The sequence below is a fragment of the Grammomys surdaster genome, unplaced genomic scaffold (assembly GCF_004785775.1).
Source record: "Grammomys surdaster isolate TR1022 unplaced genomic scaffold, NIH_TR_1.0 125878, whole genome shotgun sequence".
NCBI classification, from domain to species: domain Eukaryota; kingdom Metazoa; phylum Chordata; class Mammalia; order Rodentia; family Muridae; genus Grammomys; species Grammomys surdaster.
In genome coordinates, this window is record NW_021620703.1 from 1,245,604 (window position 1) to 1,268,197 (window position 22,594).

Genomic DNA, 22,594 nt, shown 5'->3' on the forward strand with positions numbered 1-22,594 from the left:
TCTCTCTCTCTCTCTCTCTCTCTCTCTCTCTCTCTCTCTCTCTCTCTCTCTCTTTTCTTATATTTGATTTTAGGATACAAAGCCATGTGTATACAATTTGGTAGATTCATAAATCCCTACTGAGAACACTGCTCTGAGATAATTTTTGTTTGTTTGCTTTTGCTGTATGTAACATTTTGGAGTTTGTGCAGCTCCTTCTTGCTATCAGGACTTATACATTCCATATTTCTATCTCTTTCTGGATGTATAGGCAACAGGGATCCTTGGAGTCTATGCTGACAATACCTATGATAGAACTCACTGGGCCCTGTTATTGGTGCCATAGCCAGACCCAGCAGATAAGCCAAACCTCCATGAGAGCTTGTTATAAACACTGGAATAACACCAAATCTGGTTAAGCCACTGCCAAACATATTTATTTCACAACATAAATATTTCATATGAATGAAGCAACATGTTTTTCATAGGTACAAAGGGTTATTCTAATCCCGTTTTAAGGAGGCAGGGGTAGAAGTTAACGTGCATAGACAGCGTGGCTATGAATGCAGGCTTTGCACACAGAGGCCTCACTGACCTTTTAGCCCTCTGGAGTTTAACCATTTCCTGATGTCTTTTAACAGTCATTTTTTTGTTGGAAAGGCCCTCTCTAACTTGATAGCATCTAAACAAGCCTCTACCTTAATTGGAAAAAGTCTCCCATAAATATTTATGCTGCCCTGATTAGGCCGTTTACTGAACTCAACTGCCCATTATGGGTTAAAACAGGGAGCATTGTTCAGGGTTGCCTAAAGCCTGACATGGTTTATTGGAGGGGACCCGAACCTGTAATTTATTTAATCAAACCTCTGACCCCAGCCCTCTGGAGTAGCTGGTAATTGTGAGGAAGAACTAAGGCACGGCCACATTGATTTGAGCCAGGATTCTGGGTTGTAAATTCTACAATGTCTAATTGGAGAGAAATAAGAAAAAGAGCCAAGGACGCTGAAATAAACATCGCAGGCCTTTGTATATTTCACTGTGGCAAAGATCAGTCAGTACATGGGCAAATGGGTGGGCAGCCGATAACGAAAGAGCATTGAAAATGCTGGCTTCGGAGGCAGCATCTGGTTTCCTGAGGCTCTCCCTCCTACAGGAGGCTGGCCCTCTGCAGCTGTGTGTGCCTGCTGTACACTTCTGAGGCTCCTGTCACACAAGAGCTGGGAGGGAAATTCATTGAATTTCGATTTTTAAAATATATCAGATTTGGGGGCACAAAGTCTAAAATCTGTTAAGAAGGGCGCTGCTTAAATACAAAGCCTGTGTGGTGGGAGCCCAAGGTGAAAACACACCTGTTTCTCAAGGTCTAATCGACGTCACATTGCACCATCTTTGTTGTGATCGAGTGAGATGGTGGGCAGGAGTGTGGCTCCTCTTCCTCCCCCTCTCCTTCCCCCTCTCTCTCCCTTCCCCCCTCTCTCTGTCTTTCTCTTTCCCGTGTGTGTGTGTGTGTGTGTGTGTGTGTGTGTGTGCGCGTGTGTCTGTGTATCTGTATGTCTCTCTGTGTGCATGTATGTGTGTGTGTCTAAGTGCAAAGTAGTGCATGTGTGTAGACAGCCATGTCCATATGTGTGTAAATATATTTTAGAGGATTTTGCCTCCTTCCTCCTCTTTCTGGTAGAAGATAGTCTCCATTTCTGAGCCACAAGTAACTCATGTTTTATCATAAAGATGGATCTCTTCCCCTGTGCCCTTCTGACCTTCCAGAAGATATTTTCTTATTCAAACCATTTATTACCACTACCTGGCCACCACTCTCCTGATTTCTAGTTCAGGGGGGGAAAATCCAAAGTAAAAAAAAAAATGATAATAGGAAATAAAATGAAACAGTAAATCATCTTCCCCCTTTGTTTAATTGCATCTCACCACAGGCTGTGTCTTCCCAGACCCCACCCCCACCCCACCCTCCATGGAGTCTGACCATTCCAATATCTTTTAATGGCTTTTTCTATCCAACTTTTCTTTAGCAAGCATTTCAAAAACTGTCAGTGTGGGGTTTTTTTTGGGGGGGGTGATATTTGGTTTTTAGAAAGGGTCAGAAGCCAGCCTCTGTGCCATCCTAGCTCTGAGGAACAAAACAACTTGTAGAGCCAGAGGAAAGAACCAAAGCAGCTTGGTGTCCTGAAGGGTTAGCCTCCCAGGCCATGTGGCTTCTGAGGGCCCTGTGACGTCAGGTCCTGCACTGTGAAAGGCTATTTCTAAAGGCTACAAGGAGGCGATACTGGACATCCACATAGGAAGGTTGTTGTGATAACCACTGAAAGAACTCTTTATATTAATAAAAGCAAATCATCTTAGGTTTACGCCTTAAGTAGTTCCATAGCATATGAAATCAGTCTCATTTTCATACAAACTGCCTTACAAGGGGCTCTGGCCAGACAAGAAAGGGTTAATTTTGTTGGTACCAAATGGATTGCTTCACCTTTAATTCAGAAAATCTCTTTGAAGGCTTTACAGAGAATCTAATTTTTCCTGTTAAATTATTCATTCTTTGTTCTACTTGAGTGTTATTATCTCTTGTCGGAGTGATGGATGTTACAGAAGCAGTCATTAGGTTAAAAAACTACACAGAGTCTTTTTAAAAATGTTAAAACTCTCACCAAAGCAAAACAAAACCCAAAACCAAACAACAAATGCAATTGTGCAAGTTTTTCCGTAAGGATATTCTAGAAGCTGGGGAGACATGAATTTTCAGCTAATGAAAATATCTCAACAGGAGAGGAGAGAAGGAAGAAAGATGTGTATGGCAGGGACCGGCTTGGTGTGTGGTGGGGGCAGATCAGGCCCTTGTGCTACTGTAGCTCCTCATTTCTTAGTTGCTCTGGACAGCTACCCTCACCCTTCCTTGACACAGTACACTCCATCCTTCCAGTCCTAGCCAAAACACAAAACTACACATCACAGATTAAAAGAAAGCCTAGGCATTGCCATTTAGAAGCAGCCCAGGAAAAAAAAAACAAATATGTATCAGTAAATTAAATTACTTTTCCATTTTCCTATCAATAGCAACTCTTATCTTGATTTTCCTAAGGTTTCATCACAGTTTCAATAATATTACTCATTTAAACTATCAACAACCACCTTTCTTCTCTTTTTATGTATAGGAAAAGCTGAGAAGCAGAAAGGTCAGTTTCCTATAACAGTGTTGGTCAGTGGAAATGTTGGAATCCCAATTTAAATGGCATGGTTCCAGACTCCATGAGCTTAAGTGGTATCATCTTTAACTAGAAGGAGGCTCTAATGAGTTGAGGCTTTGTCTGAGCCTACCCCTGAGGCCACAGAGGAATCGCTGTAAGAGAAAGATCCCCAAATGTGGAACAGTCACAAATTGTCTCTACACTCCATTGAAGAGCTCAGAATGTGTGATCCTAAACATGGCACTTGGGATTGTTGGTGATTATGAGCAGAAATCAGCTGAGAATAGTCACTTGCAGAATGGGTTCTCTGCCTTCATTTCTACTTAAATTTGGGCATTAACTTCTCATGACTACAAGATGGCTACTTCATGGTTCAAGATGGCTACCTTGAACCAGGAAGAGGACCAGGTTTTTCTGCCCAGAGGGGAGAGCGGCTGCCAAGATGATGCTGTACAAACCAATGTTAGTAAGACAGCCCTTACTTTCCCTCCGCGCCATGTGTTTATTATTCACGTTCCCACAATTTGCTCGACTTGGGCAGTAAAGGGAATTTCCTTTACCTTTCTTTCGTTAGGCCCCATGGCTCAGGTCCAGATCGGTGGTCCCTTGTCTTAACCATGCTGACTTCCTGCATTGTCTGATTTTGTGCAGTCATATCTCAACACGTCAGCTGACCTTCTAAACCCCACCACACCCTTGACTTTTACAGAATGGAGAACTGAGAATTTACAGAATGAATGAATTGCTAATGTTGACTGTCACACAGGTAATGGAGTCGAACCGGGATTCAAACTTCAATCTGTTTACAAAGACCATGGGGGCAACACAACACCCCCCCACTCCACCCCCTACTCCACCCCCCGCACCCCGTGCATAACTCCTCCCCCTTTGGAGGAGCCAATGTGCTTCACCTCTTTTCAATAGATGCTCAACTAAGGTGACAGCCCCAATCCACGCCAAGAGGAAAAGCAGGCTCTAATGGATCAATTATCTTCCAGTCCGTTGGTCTAGGAGTGAATCTTATGCTCAGTTATCTGTGACTTACTCTCTGAGCCTTACTTCCCCTTGGACAAAACAGAAATGCAGAAGGTATCCATTGGAGAGAGCTGTGTCGGTTGATGTAGGTAATCTACAGGAAGCTCTCTATGAACACTAGTCAGTAGCTAAAAGCAGAGGGAGCCATTTTATTCCTTTGCTCTCTCTTCGATACCCAGAGTCTGGAAAGATCAGAAACACCAGCTACCTGCATTTCTCACCTGCTCCCTGACATTTGCCATGCGGCATGACCCAATGCTTCTTTGAAATCTTCGGAAGCATTGACAATCTACTGTCACCACTCTCGGATTTGCTTCTGAGACCAGCCCACCCTTGCAGCAGCTCCAGCATACTCCTCAGTACGTCTCCTCCACAATACTCAGGACCTAAGATCGGTGAGTTGGAGGAAGTTCTTCCCCGATCTCTCTCACTTTCATTCCTTATCTAGACTGTTGCGCCATATCGGTCCATTCTGGGAACACACACACCACGGCTCACCACTGCTTTCCAAAGAGCTGTGCTCTGAAGATTCTAACGCATGCATCCCGCCACACAGACACGTTTATTTGAGGGCCAAAGCCTCTTCCCAAATGATGGATCTAAAGGATAAGGCATTCACTGAGGGCTAAAGGTTTCTACACCTCAGCATCCTGACAAGCACCAGCTTTCTAGGTTTGGTATCTACAATGTGTGTTAGTGGTATTGTTATTTGTATTTTTCTGGGAATTACAACTCGAATATATTTGTATGTGCCTCTTATTCTGTTTTCAAGAATTCAACACACAGCTAAAACGTTCTCTCTTAACTAGTTTGACAACTTTGTCTATTAACTAAAAATATTAACCCATACTTATTTAGTACCATAACCACTGTATTTTGATTCATTTCCACTTTCCTATTTTGTACTTTCTAAATATTCTGCATTTTCCATGTTTCTTTTAACATGTGTATTTTATCTAACAAACATGTGTGTTTAATCAAAAATTCTAAAGCCAGTCACATGTATATTGTAGAAATATAAATTCTCCCCTTATTATTTTAATCATTAACCTAGAAATGTTAACATGTGCATTTAATTTAATAAATGCTAAATAAAACTAATAAAATACGTTTACCAGAATATTTTGGTTATATCATTATTACATCCATGAAATTAGACATTGTTGTTACTGTTTATACAAATGGTTCTCATTTATCTGTTCTTACATATTTGGAGTGCTATTGATAAAAAGACATCAATGTTATTTGCCTGAAAAAAAAATATATTACGTTCAAACTTTAAAGACAATTTTCCTGGACACAGAACAATAGATCGGTGATCTTGTTTTTGTTAATACTATTGTCACAGAGAAGTTGGTTGTCAATGTAACTATTATTCTCTCACAAAGACGTAATAGATAACCTGGGATATTGATGCTGTTTCTGCTACTTCTGCTATTTCCTATCTATCTATTGGGAAGGGGGTGAGGTTGAAGAACCTTTGGCATTATAATTTAAAATACGAAGTGTTGATTTAGATAGATTTTAATTCAACTTGCTTGGAACATTTTTGATTTCCGGCTTCTAAGAATTCAGACCTAATCTTCAAATGCTGCCTCTTTGACTTATCTCTGCTCTTCACCTAGAAGTTAGTTCACTTCTGCAAGGGCTCCACTGCCTCTGAACCTGCCCTGCTTCTTGATTTCCCCTTTATACTACAGTATCTCTTTCTCCTGCTGCATTCTACATTTCTTCAGAGGGTTTCCTGACCATTAAAACTTCCTGTTGACTAATTCTCTCTTCACTGTCCTTTTCATTTCAATCATTATCGTCTTCATGTTTATGATTTCAACAAGTATTTTAAGTCCACTCACTCTTTAAGGTCCTTTGTCTAGATTATTTTCACACTTCAAATGTTCTACATTTCTTTAAATGTATTGCCTATATTAATGTGGGATAGTGGACCATGCCAGAAAACTTGGTAAGGTAGAGCTGGTCTGAGACCCTGGAAACGCTGGTACACACCCCTGAGACGGTAGGCATCTCCTTGCTCCCTGCCAGATGCCTGGCCTAGAACACAAGTGAGCCACATTCCCCATGTCCGTCATGTAGCTCAGAGTTCTCCATGCTAATGAGGTACCTAGAGGCCCTGAGGGTTTAGTCAATCAGACATTCCTTCCTGCTAAAGGCCCACCCAGAGAAATGGGTACGAATCCAATTTCCAACAATCAACAACCAATAAACAGTTTTGAACCAAATAACCAGTTTTGACTGTCTCTTTCATCTAGCACTGCCGTGGAGAGTATGGAGAAGGCCTTCGGCTACAGAGTTACGCCTCCTAAGTCTCTGTGCTTCCAGACAACTGTTGCTATCTTTGCTGATGAGCTAAGCCAGGGCTCCCAGCCCTAGCCCCAGGCTACATGACATCCTCAGCCCAAGGGCCCCCAGAGGTCTCAGCCTCAGGCCCATGGACTGTCAACATTTCTTTCAGATTTCTCTGTGCAGTTATCTAGCGGCAACTAGATGCCTTCCCGCATATCAGACAGAGTACCCCCCCCACCCGCCCCGTGGTGTCTCACTGCATCCCTAAAGGCCAGTGCCCAACAGTGTCATGGGATAAGCATAGTCAAGCTCCCCCCATTTTGCTTCCCCAACAGCTGTGCCCAGCAGTGGGGTGCAACATGAACCCACCTATTAACACAAAAATGTATAACAAACATCTAATAGGTATGTGAATCTGAGGCTAATGTTTTTATTCTTGAACGTATTGGGACACTTTGTGCTTCTCTGGTCTTCCATTTGATGTTGTGTGCTCAGAGTTGCTTCTTTCTTCAAATGTTAGAACTTAGATGTCATCAGCACGAGTTAAATAAAAATCCATCCGTGGGAACTTCTAATGCCTACTTTGGATTTTTATGGTTTCCTTTTACTTCATCAGCTCATCATTGAAGGACTGGGTACAACTCAGTAAGAGAACTACCATGTACATGTACGAGGCTCTGGATGCAACCCCAATGCCACATTTTATGAAGATGTTTGCTGGACATTTTTAAGAATAAAGGGTAGTCTTAGGATCTTTAGTCTACCATGATGCTTGAAATATCAACTCTCCCAGAACCTAGAATATCAAGTCACATATATATTCAGGGGCTGGGGAGATAACTTAGCAGGTAAAACTGCCAAAACACGAGGATCAAACTTAAGACCCCTAGGACCCATAAACAAATCCATGCAGAGGCGGTTGTATGCTGGCTTGATTTTATGTCAAGTTCACATAGGTCATCTTGCAAGGGAACCTCAGTTGAAAAAGTACTTCCACATAATACTTGAATAATCACATTGGCCTTTAGGTAAGTCTGTTGGGAAGCTGATTGGTTAATAATTGAAGTAGGAGAATACAGTTCATTGTAGGTGATGCTATCCTTAGGTAAGTGGCCCTGGGTTGCATTTATTATACAACTTGGCAAGCCATGAGAAGTATACCAGTACGAAATACCCCTCCATGACCTCTGTCTCACTTCCTGCCATGGCTTCCCTCAGTAATGGGCTTTCATCTATGAGGTGAATCAAATCCTTCAGTCTTCCAGTTGTGCTTGGTCATGATATTTAATCACAGCAATAAACACCTAAAGAGGATAGGTAGCACCTGTAACACCACCACTTGGTAGGCAGATACATGACATCTCTGGCTTAAACTGGCTATCTAGAGTAGCCAGAGTTGGCAAGCTTCAGGTTCAGTGAGAGACCTTGCCTTAAAAAATGGACAGTGATCTAGAAAGATACTCAATATCAACTTCAGTCCTCCACAAGCACAGAACCTGCCTACACATACGTGTGCTTATACACATGTGAGCACACATACATACATGTGTGCATAGTACATATAGGTACACACACAGACAGAACTTTCAGGACCTATAGCAGATGTCATAAGCTATTTGAGTTATTCACTAATACACTTTCCTCACACAGAGGACACTGGATTTCTAGAGAGAAGGGTCTCTCTTGTTAGTGTCTCTCCTGTAGTTACAGAACAAGGCTTTTCCTAAAGTGGATTCTCCAGAAACACATGCTTTAGGAGCTGGCCTCTAGCTGTACTTTCACAAAAGGCTTGTTTAGTGTGAGTCTGGTGTGTTGCAACATGTCTCTGGTCTCCCTCCCTGCTGGATTAGACCTCTTATTGGTGGGTGGTTTGTTTTGCTGACCTTGTATTCTCAGAACTTAGTTTCTAACTTGGCTTGTAACAAGCTAAAAAAAAAAAAAAAAGTACACAATTGACTCAGAAGAGTCATATCCTCACTGCAGGAGACTGGACTGCAAGGCTGGGGAAATCAGCCTTTCTCATTCCAAGACCAGCACTGGATCCCAGGTTTCTGGAGAGATAGAATCACCTGCTTAAGCTGAGGGAAACTTAGGAGATGGTTTGATGGACAGGACCTGGTGTCTTTTCTGAGAATTTTAACTTAAGGTCCAGAGAAGGAGAGAGAATGGATTTTTGCTTTCCTTGTGCAGAAATCAGAACCATTTCTTCCTGCTGTAGACTCTGATGAATAACTCAAAAGGAAAAACTAATCCCTCTGTCATCCATTTATTTTAAGGAAAACAGATGTGAAATACTTTCAAATCTTTGGTTTTTCTAAGCTTTGTAAATGAGCTTAGATTGGCAGCCTTGAAATAGTAGCATATGTGGTAGAATGATGGCTTCCTATAAAATCCCATAAATAAGCGTTTGAATATGGCCTCTGGTATATTTTTGGGAGACATCCCTAAATTAAGATCTCTGGCTTCTTGATATTCTACTTCTGGAGGTCATTTCAACTATGCACTCTTGGAAGAAGTCTCCCATGGCTGTGTCAGCTGACCCACCAGGGACTGACACTTGGAAAACCTGGCAGCTAGGGTGCACACCACTCCCTTTTCTGCATGGCAGCTCGGGCAGAGAGCTCCAGATGCAGCCCGTGCATGCCACACTGTACCTCGCTGGATTCAGAAACCTTCCCTCTACCTGTTGGCTTAAAGGTGGCTTTGCTTCCCTTTGCCTTTTATTCTGCCATGATTTTCAAAAGTTCCATTACACAGCCTGACTTAACTCTTTACCTTTTGCTCAGTGATTCTCTACAGAAACAGAAATAATCCTTCTTCCCACAGTTGCCAAGGTAATTCTGTGCTGCGCGTGTGTGTGTGTGTGTTTGTGTGTGTGTATTTGTGTGAGTAAGTGTGTATGTGTTTGTGTGTATATATGTGTGTGGGGGAGTGAGTGTGTGTGTATTTGTGTGTATGTATGTGTGTATGTATGTGTGAGAGAGTGTGTGTGTGAGTATGTGTGAGTGTGTATGTATTTGTGTGTATGAGTGTGTGTGAGTGTGTATGTATATGTGTGTGTATGTATTTGTGTGTATGGGTGTGTGTGTGAGTGTGTGTATGTATTTGTGTGGTGTGTGTCTGAGTGTGTATGTTTGAGTGAATGAGTGTGTGTATGTGTGTGAATGTGTGTGTATGTATTTGTGTGTGTATGTGTGTGTGAGTGTATGTGTGAGTGAGTGTGTGTATGTGTGTATAATTGTGTGTGTCTGAGTGTGTATATATTTGTGCATGTATATGTGTGTGAGTGTGTGTGTGTACTTTAGGTCCAGCAGATCTGACACCTTTTTCTGGCACCTCCACAGACATATGCACATATGTGCATATAATCCCCCAACACATACATACATACATACACACACACATGCGCACACACATGCACACACACACACACAGGATCTTAAAGCATCTTCTACAAAAGTAAAATGACTAATAATTTTTCTCTAAAATTCTTATAGATTGCTAAAACCATAGAAACATAAACTCTTCTCTATAAAGCCAGAATGGATGGGCGATAGAAAAAAAACATAATTTCAAACATCAATACTTATATGCTAATTTTTCTAGCATACTCTCAAACACTCATTCCTTAAAATGGTGTGTTGACATGCTTAGAAATGTATGATAAGCTAGGCACAGTGTTTATGTCTTATAGACAAAGTTACATTCCCATTGATTTATCTCCTTGATAACTATCCAATCTTCATCCTGTCTGACAGGCTTCAGGCTAACTGAGTTGATGGGTGAACATGATCTAATACCCTATCTCCTTGAACTACTACTGAGAAAGTTCCATATGGTATGACTGTCGCCTGGCATCAAGTGACACATTGTGGCAAACATTCTATATGATAATACTATAGGGTCAGGGGTATACCTCTATGGTCCAGTATTTGCCTGGTATGTGTGAGGCCTCAGTTTCATCCATAGGCATTGATGAGTGGGGTTTAGATATAGCAAAGTTATTGCAAGTTGTCTACACTTTGTGATCAGGAAAAGTGAATTTAAGCCAGTACTGACAAGGAGCGTCTGGGATGTGGCGAGATTTAGCACATCGTTTTAGAAAAGAGTCTAACATCAGTGAAGTCCTGGAGCAGGGAGTGCTTAGCACTCTGTGGAACCTAAAGGAGAACAGCTGGAGTACAACTACCAAGCAGGAGACTGATTTGAGACAGAGGAGAGAACCCAGAACACTTCTGAGGAAGTAATTTATTCTTCTTTTTTAATAATCATGTCTCATGAAGTCCTTAAACCACCTTTTGAGGTGAATACAGATGAACCAACTACTTCCTCCATCATGACATGGCTAGGGAAGAGCACAGGCAGGAGGAGGAAACAGACTTCATGATCCACATCGAAGCTCTTTTTTTTTTTTTTTTTTTACATGACATTAAACTGAGTCCGATGTCGCCAGCGCCCCCTTTGCCAATCTGCTTCATAGCCGTGATCATGGTACCCAAGCGCTGTGTTTTAGCTGAGAGTTCAAGAACAGCAATCAGCTCCTAATTTACACACTGTCTTAGTCACAGGGCAGCCATTGTCTCATTGAAAAGCTAAGAACTCATGCAACAAAGGGGAAAGGCTCGGGGCTGATGGAGCCCACATATGTTCTGTGAAAAACATTTTGGCAAAGCAAGAACTCAGCCAAAGTTAGGAGAGGATTTTTTCAGCCAACCCCTTTTGAATACCAATATATTAGAACTAATTTCATCTGTGGTCTGCTTTTAGGAGGTAGTGGCCCAGAGAATGGTTTTCTCCTCCTCATAAATGGCAGTCTTGATAAAAAAAATAACACAATTTCAAGGGCTAAAGAATACTGCCGCATGTTAAAGTAATTGTTTACTCCTGTGGGTTTTTTTTAAAGTTATCTTTTAACCCAGCGCACAAAATGCCTTCAACCAGATGCCAGAAGAGAGAAGAGAAAAAGGAGGGAAAAAATGTAATTTGCACACACAGTCAATGTGACATTTGTCAAGTCATAGTGACCTGTGATATAACAAGCCCAAATGTCCAGCAATGGGAAAACTCAGAAAGATTCTGCCCAAATGGTTTCTTCTGTTCCTCAGCCAGCATCTCAGTTCTCTTCTAAGACTTTCAGCTTGGCTCTGTGGACCCATCTTGTTTGCCCTCCCCAGTAGCCTTGATCAGCAAGTAGAAAAAACAGCCAAAGGCAATGAGTGTGGAAATAAGCTGTATTATAGGTCATGCACAGGGGTACAATATACCCACGTGCACTTGCAGCAGTTCAGGACAGAGAATTATAGTCTCTTCTGTTCCCAACCTTCCTCAGGGCCCAAAATAGTCATATCTACCCTTCTGGCTGCTCCTTTCTTTTTCTCCTCCTCTTTGTTCTTTTATCTCTAGCTGTCTTTTCTCGGCTTCTCTCTCCCCTTTGTGTCCTGTCAGAGAAGAGGCAAGGCCCCCTCTTATCGATGTCTACATTCCCTTGGTGCTAACCTCAAGGTTATCTAACGTCTAAGAGTCCCAGCTGCTAGAGCACGAAAACCCCTCCAGAGCCTTCTGCTCTCCCTCCTGTAGACCTGGCTGCCTTTTCTAGACAAGCTCTCACTACCTAGGCACATCCCTTCACACCCGTCCCTTGGTCACATTTCCATCTCTATTGTCTCTACTCTGACACGGTGCTATTTTAAACACTGCTTTAGTACCCTCAACACACAGCCAACAATTTCATATATTCAATAACTCTGTCTTGCTAACGTGCTGCACTAAATTTCAGCCAGCCACTTATTGGAATGACATGAAAAACATATTTGTGTTCTTGACCTCTGCCAGTTCTAGGTCCCCACCTCACCTCGATATTTGACATGTAGTCATGTTTCTTGACACCAAAACTATAGGTACAAGTAACTCTCCTAAAATGAACAGACTTTTTCACCGACTTCATCCTAAACTGTCAAGTATCTCTCCATTTCATATACTTGTGGATTAAACAAATCCAGGTAAGAGTCATTTCTCACAGTCTTTCCTATAGACAGGGCCAGTAGTAACGCTGCAGCAGGAGAACCCTGTGCCGCCAGCCTCAGGGTCTGCAGAGCATGTGTTTTCCTACTGTGCTTCAGGATCTTCTTTCCTGCTCTTTGCCCACTTACAACATAAATGGTACAGTGGAGCAAACACCCTGCAACATTGAGAGTACAGTTCTTTGACTAAGGTTTCTTAACAAAAGAAACTCAGAGAATGAACTTGATGACATTATGATACAACCTATCATCGGATGAGAGTTTGCAACTCAGAGTAGTAAAGGCTTAAATGAAATGAGAAACCAATGATAGTGTTAACATGTGTGGTGTATATGCACACATGCTTGTTACCATGTGGTCTAAGGGATCCATATGCACTAAATGTATCACTTGAGAAAAACCACTATGTGGCTTAGCAGAGAATATGACAGATTTATAGTCTACAAATAGTGACTATTTTCTTGCATACACTCAATGATTATAGATGAGGGGATGAAATCATTTGCCCATTTCAGATTAAAGTCTTCAAGAAGGTAAATAATGTGACTCAGATTATATAGACGGAAGAGACAGAATTGAGAATTGAACCTATCTCCCTGGTTCTAGAATTGACACTGCCCTATTCAGTTCATCATGATGGAATTCTGGTAAAGAAACAGCAATAAGTCAGTCTGGATACCAAAGAACTTCTTCCACCAAGAATTTTAGGAGAGAACATAAGCTACTATCAAGTTCCTGGATCCAGTATCCAGATCTGCCACTGCTAGCCTTGTTGGTTGGGACAAGTCATTTCAGTTCATGAGGGGGACCCACTTTGTTTTATACAGTGAACAGGTTGAACAGGTTGACTTTCTTCTTTCTTTGGGTCCTTCCAACCCTGAAAGCTCATTACTTAATGATTCTGTATGGCCTACTTACAGACATACACTCTCTGACTTTGATGGTTGGATGTGTTTTCATCTCTATGCACTTTACCTATCTAATTTTGAGTCCTCCTTTGTCTTGCAATATGGTTTTGCAGGCTCCAACGCAACTGTAGAAAGTCTGTGTCAAACACAGTAGGACTGTGGTGAATGGAATTAGAATTGGCCCCGAAGGCTTATATATTTGAATGTTTGTTCCCAGAGTGGTAAACCTGTTTGGGATGGATAAGGAGGTGTAGCTGGAGGTGTGTGTTTCTGGGGGTGGGCTTTGAGGTTTAAAAAGCCCATACCATTCCCAACAAGTATCTGTCTCTGTCTCTGACTCTGTCTCTGTCTCTTTGTATGTCTCCGTATCTCTCTCTGTGTGTATCTCTCACTTTCTCTGTAGTTCTCTCCCTGTGTGTGTCTCTCTGTATCTATGTCTATTTCTCTGTCTATCTATCTATCTATCTATCTATCTATCTATCCACCTACCTACCTATTTATTCCTATCTCTCTTTATCTGTCTTGAAGTTATTATCTGAAGAGGTAAGCTCTCAGCTACTTCCCCTGTCTGCTTGTTGCTATGTTTCATGCCATGATGTTCCTCTCAGATTCACCCTCTGAAACTATAAGCACACATGTAATTAGATGCTTTCCTTTATACATTGCCTTGGTCATGGTGTCTCTTCATAGAATTAGAATAGTAAGGAAAACAAGGACTAATCAATATGGAGAATAGAGGAAGTCAAAGGTAGAAAAGCAAAAAGAGAAAAAATAGATGAGGAGATAGGAGGGACTCCTTTTAGGAAATAGGGAGGAAACTAAGACCAGCACATTGCTCAGCAATCGTTACCTTGAGGTTGACCTTCTGTGTCTTCTTTCTTATTCTTGCTTTCACTCCATGCAGACACCAAAGGCTGAGATATGTGTGATGTGGGGCAAGGATGGTTTTGAATTTGAAAGGCCTGCTAAAGGAGATTTTGTAGATCAATGACTTTAGATGTATCCCTCTGTAGTGGGACCTTAAATGTTCATCTACAGTTCTTCCACTACAACTTGTGGTCATGGCTGTCATCTAGGCCAAGATGTGAAGTACACAGAAGTTTAGAACTGTAGTGGACTCACACTGGACTCTATAGAAAACTCGGATATATGAGCTTTAATTCCTGCTTGGGCATTGAACTTTCTGAAAATTCAAGGGTAGAAATGCTTCTGTATATTCAGAGGAGTCTTAGCTAACATGTCATAAATGTTCCTTGTTGAATCGAATTTCTGGGCTGGGCCTTGAGGTCTCTAGGTTGTACAAGGTCTGTCTGGATTGGTACTGGTTTTCCTTTTAATGGTTGATTTTGTAACAGCTTGTTGTTCACTCAATTCTGAAAAGCAACTCTACTAAAAGACTTAGACTGCTACGGCATTCAGATTTATTTTAGTGTGAGCTGCGGCACGGTATAAATTGAGAATTTGTCAAAGAAGCTTGCAGTGTCTGGACAGGGCTGACTCACTTGATAAGTACTAGCCAAGAGCCAGCTGGCCTCATGTCCAAGCTGTGACTTTCTTGTTCCTTTTATGAAGGCTTAAATATTTAAATATTTGGACTAAATACATCAGAGGTATCATCAAACACAAAACACCGCCCCTGTCTTGCTAACCATGAAGAATTTATTTCTATTTCTCAAGCTCCCGTCCCATATAATTTCAATATAATTAAAGGTACAATACTTGAAACCAGACCTTTTAGAAAGGGATTTTAGAATAACTTCACCCAGGTTGTTTCTCTGAATTGCTACTGGGCAGCTGTTAGCTTCAAATAAGCTCAACAGTGGATTTGCAACAGATGTTTCCAAAGGAGAACAAAGAAAGGGATTGCTGGATTCTTTGCAAAGGAAAAAGAAATCTGGGGAGAAAAAAAAAAATCCAAGAGCTGGCAAGGTCTTCCTTAATATGGAGAATGACCTTAGGCTAGCCACAGACAGAAGGATCCATCTCTCGAGTGAAATTCAAGAGGAAGTGCTTTCAAAACTGACCCAATCGCCTGGGCCTCCATTCAGCCATCCCTTTCTTCTGCGTCTCGCCTAGTGCTATTACAGTGTGTTGCCATCTTCTTCTGTGGGACTGTGTAAGAGTATTCTAGGTCATGGCTGGGAAGCTCCCTAGAACCTGGAGACTCTGCATGAGAACCAGCAGGAGTTCAGCGCTCCCCAAGATCCCAGGGTCCTGAAAAACAGTCCAGTCTCCATAAAACTCAGTCATGTAGGCCAGCCATTACATCCCCTGCCAAAGTGCACAGGTAGAGGGCGTGACTAGAGGTCTCAGGCCCTAGAGATATACATACTAATGAAAGTCAGAGGGCGGAACAAATTAAGCATGCCTCCCCAGATCCTCCCCGGATCCTCCCCAGAACCTCCCCCTTTCTCCCTCCCTATATAACTCGGGACTGCCCTGAGTTTTACGGGCATACTTCCAGATTCATCCATCATCTGCCATGACAATAAACCTTTTGGAACCAAGGACTTCCTCGTGCCATTGGGGCCTACCGCCGCCAAAGCTTCTGGGCAGCTGGAACCATAGACGTTGCTCCTGCATGTGGGACCCGCCGCAGCGTGGAAGCCTCCCCGGACACCACTGCTGCGCCCACTAATTTTTCCCCACATTCTTCAATTAAATGCTTTGGGGATGCTATAACTACAGCTTTTCCCCATTAATGTTTGAGTGGGTTTTTTTTTGTTTGTTTTTTGTTTTTTGTTGTTGTTGTTGTTTTATTAAACAGGACTTCCTAAGCCAGCAATCATCACTAAGGAATTTTGTAGATAACAGTTTTTCTTCTATCTTTAGAGGAGGAGACTTTTTTTTTTTTAATTTAATGATGTGGCTTTTGCAGGGACATCTGAATAGTTAGGGATCTGTGAGTAGAAGAGACTAAGCTCTCTCTTTTATTTCATCCAATTGGATTTAAATGTCTTGCCTACTTGTCTATAAAGTTATCATGTTTTAGACCTTTATTATCTGGTGACTTTATTTGCCTTGCTACCATGATCACTGCAGGCCCCAATAAAATAAATGGCATACAGCGACACTTAACAGGAAGCTTCTCCTTGTGGTAGATACCAATTAACACAAACACCTCACCTGGTCAACACACAGAGAACAGAAGACTGTGCAGTGTTCTAAATCACAGTCAGAACACATCCCTGGTCCCAAGGAATCTTTATGGAAGAGGAGGCAGAAATGTTGTAAGAGTCAGAGAAGGTTCTTAACATCAAGAAAACAATGTTTTCCAACACAACAGGGAAGACACCCATGTTAACCAGTGACTATGACAACATGCAAATGGACTCCTCAAGTTCTAGCCAGAGAATATATCAGCATAGAAGCAGGGAAAATATATATGTCATCCTACCACAGGCTAAGGAACAATTAGAATTTGATAGCTACTTGGAGGAGGGTCTGGTTTTCTTTAAGGATGCGCTGACCTCACACCACAGCAGACCTCAACCCCAGGACTAACTAGGCAACACAAACTCCACTCTCAAAGAGGGAAGAGAGACTGAGTCATAGAAAGACACAAAAAGAATCAGAGAAACAAAAGAAGAAAGCAAAGAAAGAGAACCCCAAAGTTGGGAAGGTGGAAAAGTATTGGAGCGTGAATATGCTCAAAATACATTGTATGAAATTATCATTGTATGAATTAATAGAATCATTGCAATTACAAAAAGAAGCACTCGCTGAACATGGTATAACCACAGGGAGCTGCTGAAGAAAAAGGGGGCTTCATCCTCTCTTTTGCTCTCCTATCAAGCAACAGACCTGAGTTAGAAACAAATGACATCATGGGATCAACGATTGTCCTGCTTAAGTTAAATACTCATCTGTAAAAAGATAATTATGTATCTCCCTGTACACGCCTTCTATTGTCCTAGATACAAAGGCAACAATTTTTTTTCTGATCTGCCCATCTACTTCCAAAACAAACAACAAAAACCCCAAACTATTGACTCATAAAGTAAATACAGAGAGATGTTAAGGTGTGTTCAATTCATAGCCTGTGGACCTCAGGTAGCTAGCTATGAATGCACACTAGCAAAATCATAAGCTCACTTAAAACATGATGGGATGGTTTCACACATGGGTTTGGGGGAGTGTTTTGCTTTTGGAATTTAACTTTGCAGTTTTAAGCAAGAACGTAGTTTATGACAAAGTCATAATATCCAAGCTGGACATGCTTGGAGGTAGCTATCGATCTATTGCTAATGTGAGATAAAACTGAAGTTTGTCTCCCTTTCAAGGATCCTGACGACCATGTAAGTATAGGGGAAGCTAGCTATTTCTCTTCAGTGGGATGTAGTAAGCAAGTTTAGAAGGTCTATTTGAGACCTGGGTCTAGGTGCTATCTGAATGACCTTGGGTAACTTACACAAAGTACAATGAAGCCTTTCAAAGTTTCTCCCTCACAAAGAGCATTAAATGATTTAAGTATATAAACCACTCGCAATGCCATCTGCATGGTAGCAAGCACTGGCATTTTTTTTTTTATTATTATCATTAGGCCCAGTAAGAAATTAACAACTCCTAATAAAATAATTATAACAATGTAGGGTAATAAATGCTATTTAAAAGAGGAGTTATTGTGGAATTTTCCATTTGCTAATATTTCTGGAGTACAGTTAACAGTGAATAGTTGAAACTGTAGATAGTAAAGCCACAGATTCGGAGGACCTCCGTACCTCTCTATCTTGGCTGTCCTTTCTAGCTATTCACCCCTTCCCCTTAGTAAAGGAGCCCTGTCTCATAAGTAGAGGATGGGTAGATCATATCTGCTGCTTCCACAAGGAGCCTCATATGGAGATCAGTGGAGAAGAGATAGCAGTAAGGAAAGAAGAGAAGAGAACCACTATGTGTCTTTACTTTACATACTTAATGCAAAGGATGTTTCATAGCTGGAGCATGAGACAGAGCTGGAAAGAATGAGATAAAACCATGTCTATTTATTCCACCTCCACTGAGTTTCTAGAGGTATTTCCTAGCTTGAAGAATACAGTAAACTACATTTCTTTTCTTTTTTTTTTTTGTTGTTGTTGTTGTTTTGTTTTTTCGAGACAGGGTTTCTCTGTGTAGCCCTGGCTGTCCTGGAACTCACTCTGTAGACCAGGCTGGCCTCGAACTCAGAAATCTGCCTGCCTCTGCTTCCCAAGTGCTGGGATTAAAGGCGTGCGCCAACACTGCCTGGCATAAACTACATTTCTTAAAAGGACTTTCAACATGACAAACACACACACCCGCATACTTCACAAACACACAATTGTTTTAAATTGTGTTGCTGAGTGTATATCAGAATGAGAAAAAAAAATAGTCAAAATTCCAAACTTCTTCAATTCAAAACAGAAAGTAAAGGAAGGAGTGTGACCAGCCAGGGACCAGGTGCCATCCCTGGAAAGAGAAGTCAGAGTCTATTGCCAGGCAATGATTTCTAAAGCAAAGCCTTTCAAAACATGTGTAGATTGTAAGGTAAGTTTAAGTTAATGCTAAAAGTCACTAGAATGCTCTCACATGTTTCTCTCCGAAAGTTGCCCAATGTTAATGACATCATCGAATACTCTAAGAGTAAAAGACGTGTGCTGGAAGATGAAGAGAATGCTAAAGGAACAGAGAGGGCACTATGGGTGGATGTGCCTAGTGACATACCACCAAGAGCACTCAGAGGCTTGTGGAATCCTTGTGTGGCTCTTTCTGCCAAAAAATGTGGGTGCAGTCTTCAAAGCTGCCAAGTTGGACATCTAAGGTTAACTTGTAGATGATACCCCATAACGAAATCCTAAGAGCGAATGCTGGATAGTTTTATCTGCTCGGCTTGTAAACACTCGAGAGTGAACCAACGGAAGCTATTCCACCTGGGCTATCTTTGGCTGCTCAACCACTTACAGACTTCTATGTACTGTAAAAAAAAAAACAAAAAAAAAAAACAAAAAAAACAAAAAAAACAACCCACAAATAGCTTCAGAAACACATACTGTTATTTGAAAAATAATTGAATTATTTTTATCCCCGTTAACTTCTAAATGAATAAGACTCAGATGACGATGATTTATTTGTTTAGCTTTGGGATGCTGATCTGTTTTTCCTATTGCTTGACTCTTAATTCCCCCGTTGTGTTCCCTAAGTACTTACAGTTTGAGTCTTTCCAGGTTACGTCTGTTCCATCAGCATGTCCTCAGGGTCCATTTCACTTCTGGCCCATGTTCTTCATCCATCTCATCTAACGGAGATCTTCTATCCTCTCTGTCTTCTTTCCCTTTCTTCCTTCACCCTCCTTCTTTCTTCCCCTCATGGTCCCTACTTACCATCTCCATCCCAGTAACAGAAACTCCACCTACTGCTATTCTCCCCAGTAATTGGCTGTAGCCACTTTATTTTAACCAGTAGCTTTAAGTTGGGGAGCAAGGTTTACATAGCATCACTTGATATACATGAGGAGCTACTCATCAGGGGCAACCAGATCTGGGGCGGGGGCAATATTTAGCATTCAAATACATAACAGCACCAGACCAACCTCCAACAGTTATATTTTACTCTACTTAATAGTCTGCATTTAACTATTAATATATGACATCAAGTAATAGCAAGACCACTTCTTATTTTCCTTTGTAACTTTTGTGTCTTTGCAACTTGATTTCACATCGTAGGCATTCAAAAACAGCTACTGAATTGGAAAAAAGAAATTAAAATACCTCTCTGTATAAAATTATACTTTGTTTGGGGCCACTAACTCAATCTCTAGGACTGCAAAAAAGAATTATGAATACCTTTGAGTCAACATTCAAGTCCAATCCAGAAATTGTCATTGCTAGCTATCCTCATTTACCCATTGCTTTCTGAGTCAAAAGTGTTGCTTGGTTGCACTGTGATAGTGAGTGGCTGATGAAGTTATATCCCAAGACAGAAAGCAAATATGAACAGCCCATAAAATTTCAAGAGTCCAAGTAAGACAATGGCTTGATTCATGAGTGAAGCCAAGCAGTTAAAGACCTTGTTAAATGATGTGTCCATTCTTGTATCATGCTCTGGCCAAGGCAATTACGTCTTCTGGACAGCAGTCTACTCCCTACAGGCTACTTTCTTGGCCTGGCCTGACTGAACTCTGGATAAATTCCCGTATAAATATTCCCACAGAGACAGGTAGAGGGAAGGAAGTATCATCTTCTCACAGTAGAGAGGTCTGACTCAGTCTGTGTGTCTTTCTCTTTCCTCACCTGCACATGGGACTCGCTCTGACTTCTTATCACTTAGGCATCCATCATCAAGACCACAGGAGAGGGCAGCCCACTGTTACATTCTCACCGCCTACTGAGTTACTTGCCAAAACCCAGTTCTTGTTTTCTTGAAGGGCTCAAATGTCCTCAGATTAATGTGTCAATGACATCATACTTGAAGGTGGTGTAGCTGATGGAGCATTTAATAAAATACATTTTATAAGGTGGCTAATGTGTTCATCCTTAGGGGGCAGGTGGTGAGATGAGTTCTCTTCTACCAAAGCATCTATTTGGATCTCCGAATGAACCAAGAATAGAGGGGGGGGGGAAACAAGCTTCTAATTTATCCAGCATGCTTCTGCAAATGAATTAACTTTAACATAAATGTAAACAATGAATTAATCTGCAGCTGCATTTCTTTACCTTATGCCAGTCCCCAGTAACCACACAGAGAAACAATATTTATTTAAAACTGCACTTCAGTAGCTGAGCATTTAAATGGTCTACCTTAGCCTTCTATGGTAATCTGACTGTCTGCTAGCCCTGTCCCATAATACTTGCATATTATTATTCATCTTGCTCTTTGAACTTCAGATGTGTTTCAGTGATATTTCTCCAGAGCCTTTCCTCATGGCTCCAAATCCTCTGTCCTCCTGACTGATCTCCATCCTGACTTCCACATGCTACACTATGACTCTTTGGATCAAAAGAAAATAGGCTATAGAGGTAGCATTCATTGCATCTTATCCCACACAGACACACATACATAACCTTACTTCCTGTAACCCACCGGGGAAGGATTGCTTTTGGTTAATGAATTTAAGGAGATTAATTGTGAAGTTTTTCAAGTTCAATCAGAATGTCTTAGAGCATCTGGACTTTTGCAGTCAATTACTTTAGACTAGGTGACTACAAACCAGAAATGTATTTCTCATGGTTCTTGATGCTAGGGAGTAGATCCTAGGATGGAGGCACCAGCAAATGATGTGACTTCAGAGGGTTCCCATCTGGCTCACAGATGGAACATTCTGGAATTTAGTCTTCACATGTGGTAAGGAAAGAACATAACTCCCTGGAACTTTTTTTTTGTTTGTTTCTTTTAATTGAGGGATGGAGGTATGGCAGAATGGCAAAATTTTGCTCTGGATCTGAGCTGGGGATCAATTAATTTCATTAATTAAGGTTTTGTCCTCAAGACCCAATTATCTCTCAGAACCCTCACTCATTAATGTCTTCATGCTGATAGTTGGCTTTAACCTAACAATTTTGGAAGGACGCATATCTTCAGATCAGAGCAGCATGTAGGCTATAGCACTGTTAAGTAACCATAGTAATTTGCTCTAAATAACTTTACTTTAGCATCGCTGATGACTTCCTGTAGATCCATGTACTATTTTTTAAAATCATGTTATAAAGTTAGGTTAAAGGTTTTTAACTCAGAAGAACTCCTACCTTACAGACACAGTTCCCATCTAATCATGAGAATAAAACCAAGCAAACTTAGACTGGGGGTCCTAACACAGGACAGTTTGCAAGTCATAAAAATAAAGAAAAGGCTGAAAACAGTCACAGACCAAAAGGGCCTAGAGAAACGTGACAACTAAATGCCATGTGGTACCCTAAGCTGAACCGTGGAAAAGAACAGAGAGAATTAATGGGAACACTGTGAAACTTAAATGAAATCTTGAGTTCAGTAAAAGAAAAAAAGAATTCAGCAAGCCTTCAAGATGGCCTTTAGGTTGAGTCTGCCGAGAACAACCAGAAAGGAGACTCCCAGGCGCCACAGAATGACACTGAGTTTCAGGGGAGGACCGTGAGAAGTGGGCGTGGATAGTGAGCAGTGAGTGTGGACAGTGGATGTAGACAGTGAGAAGTGGGCGTGGACGGTAAGCAGTGGGTGTGGACAGTGAGAA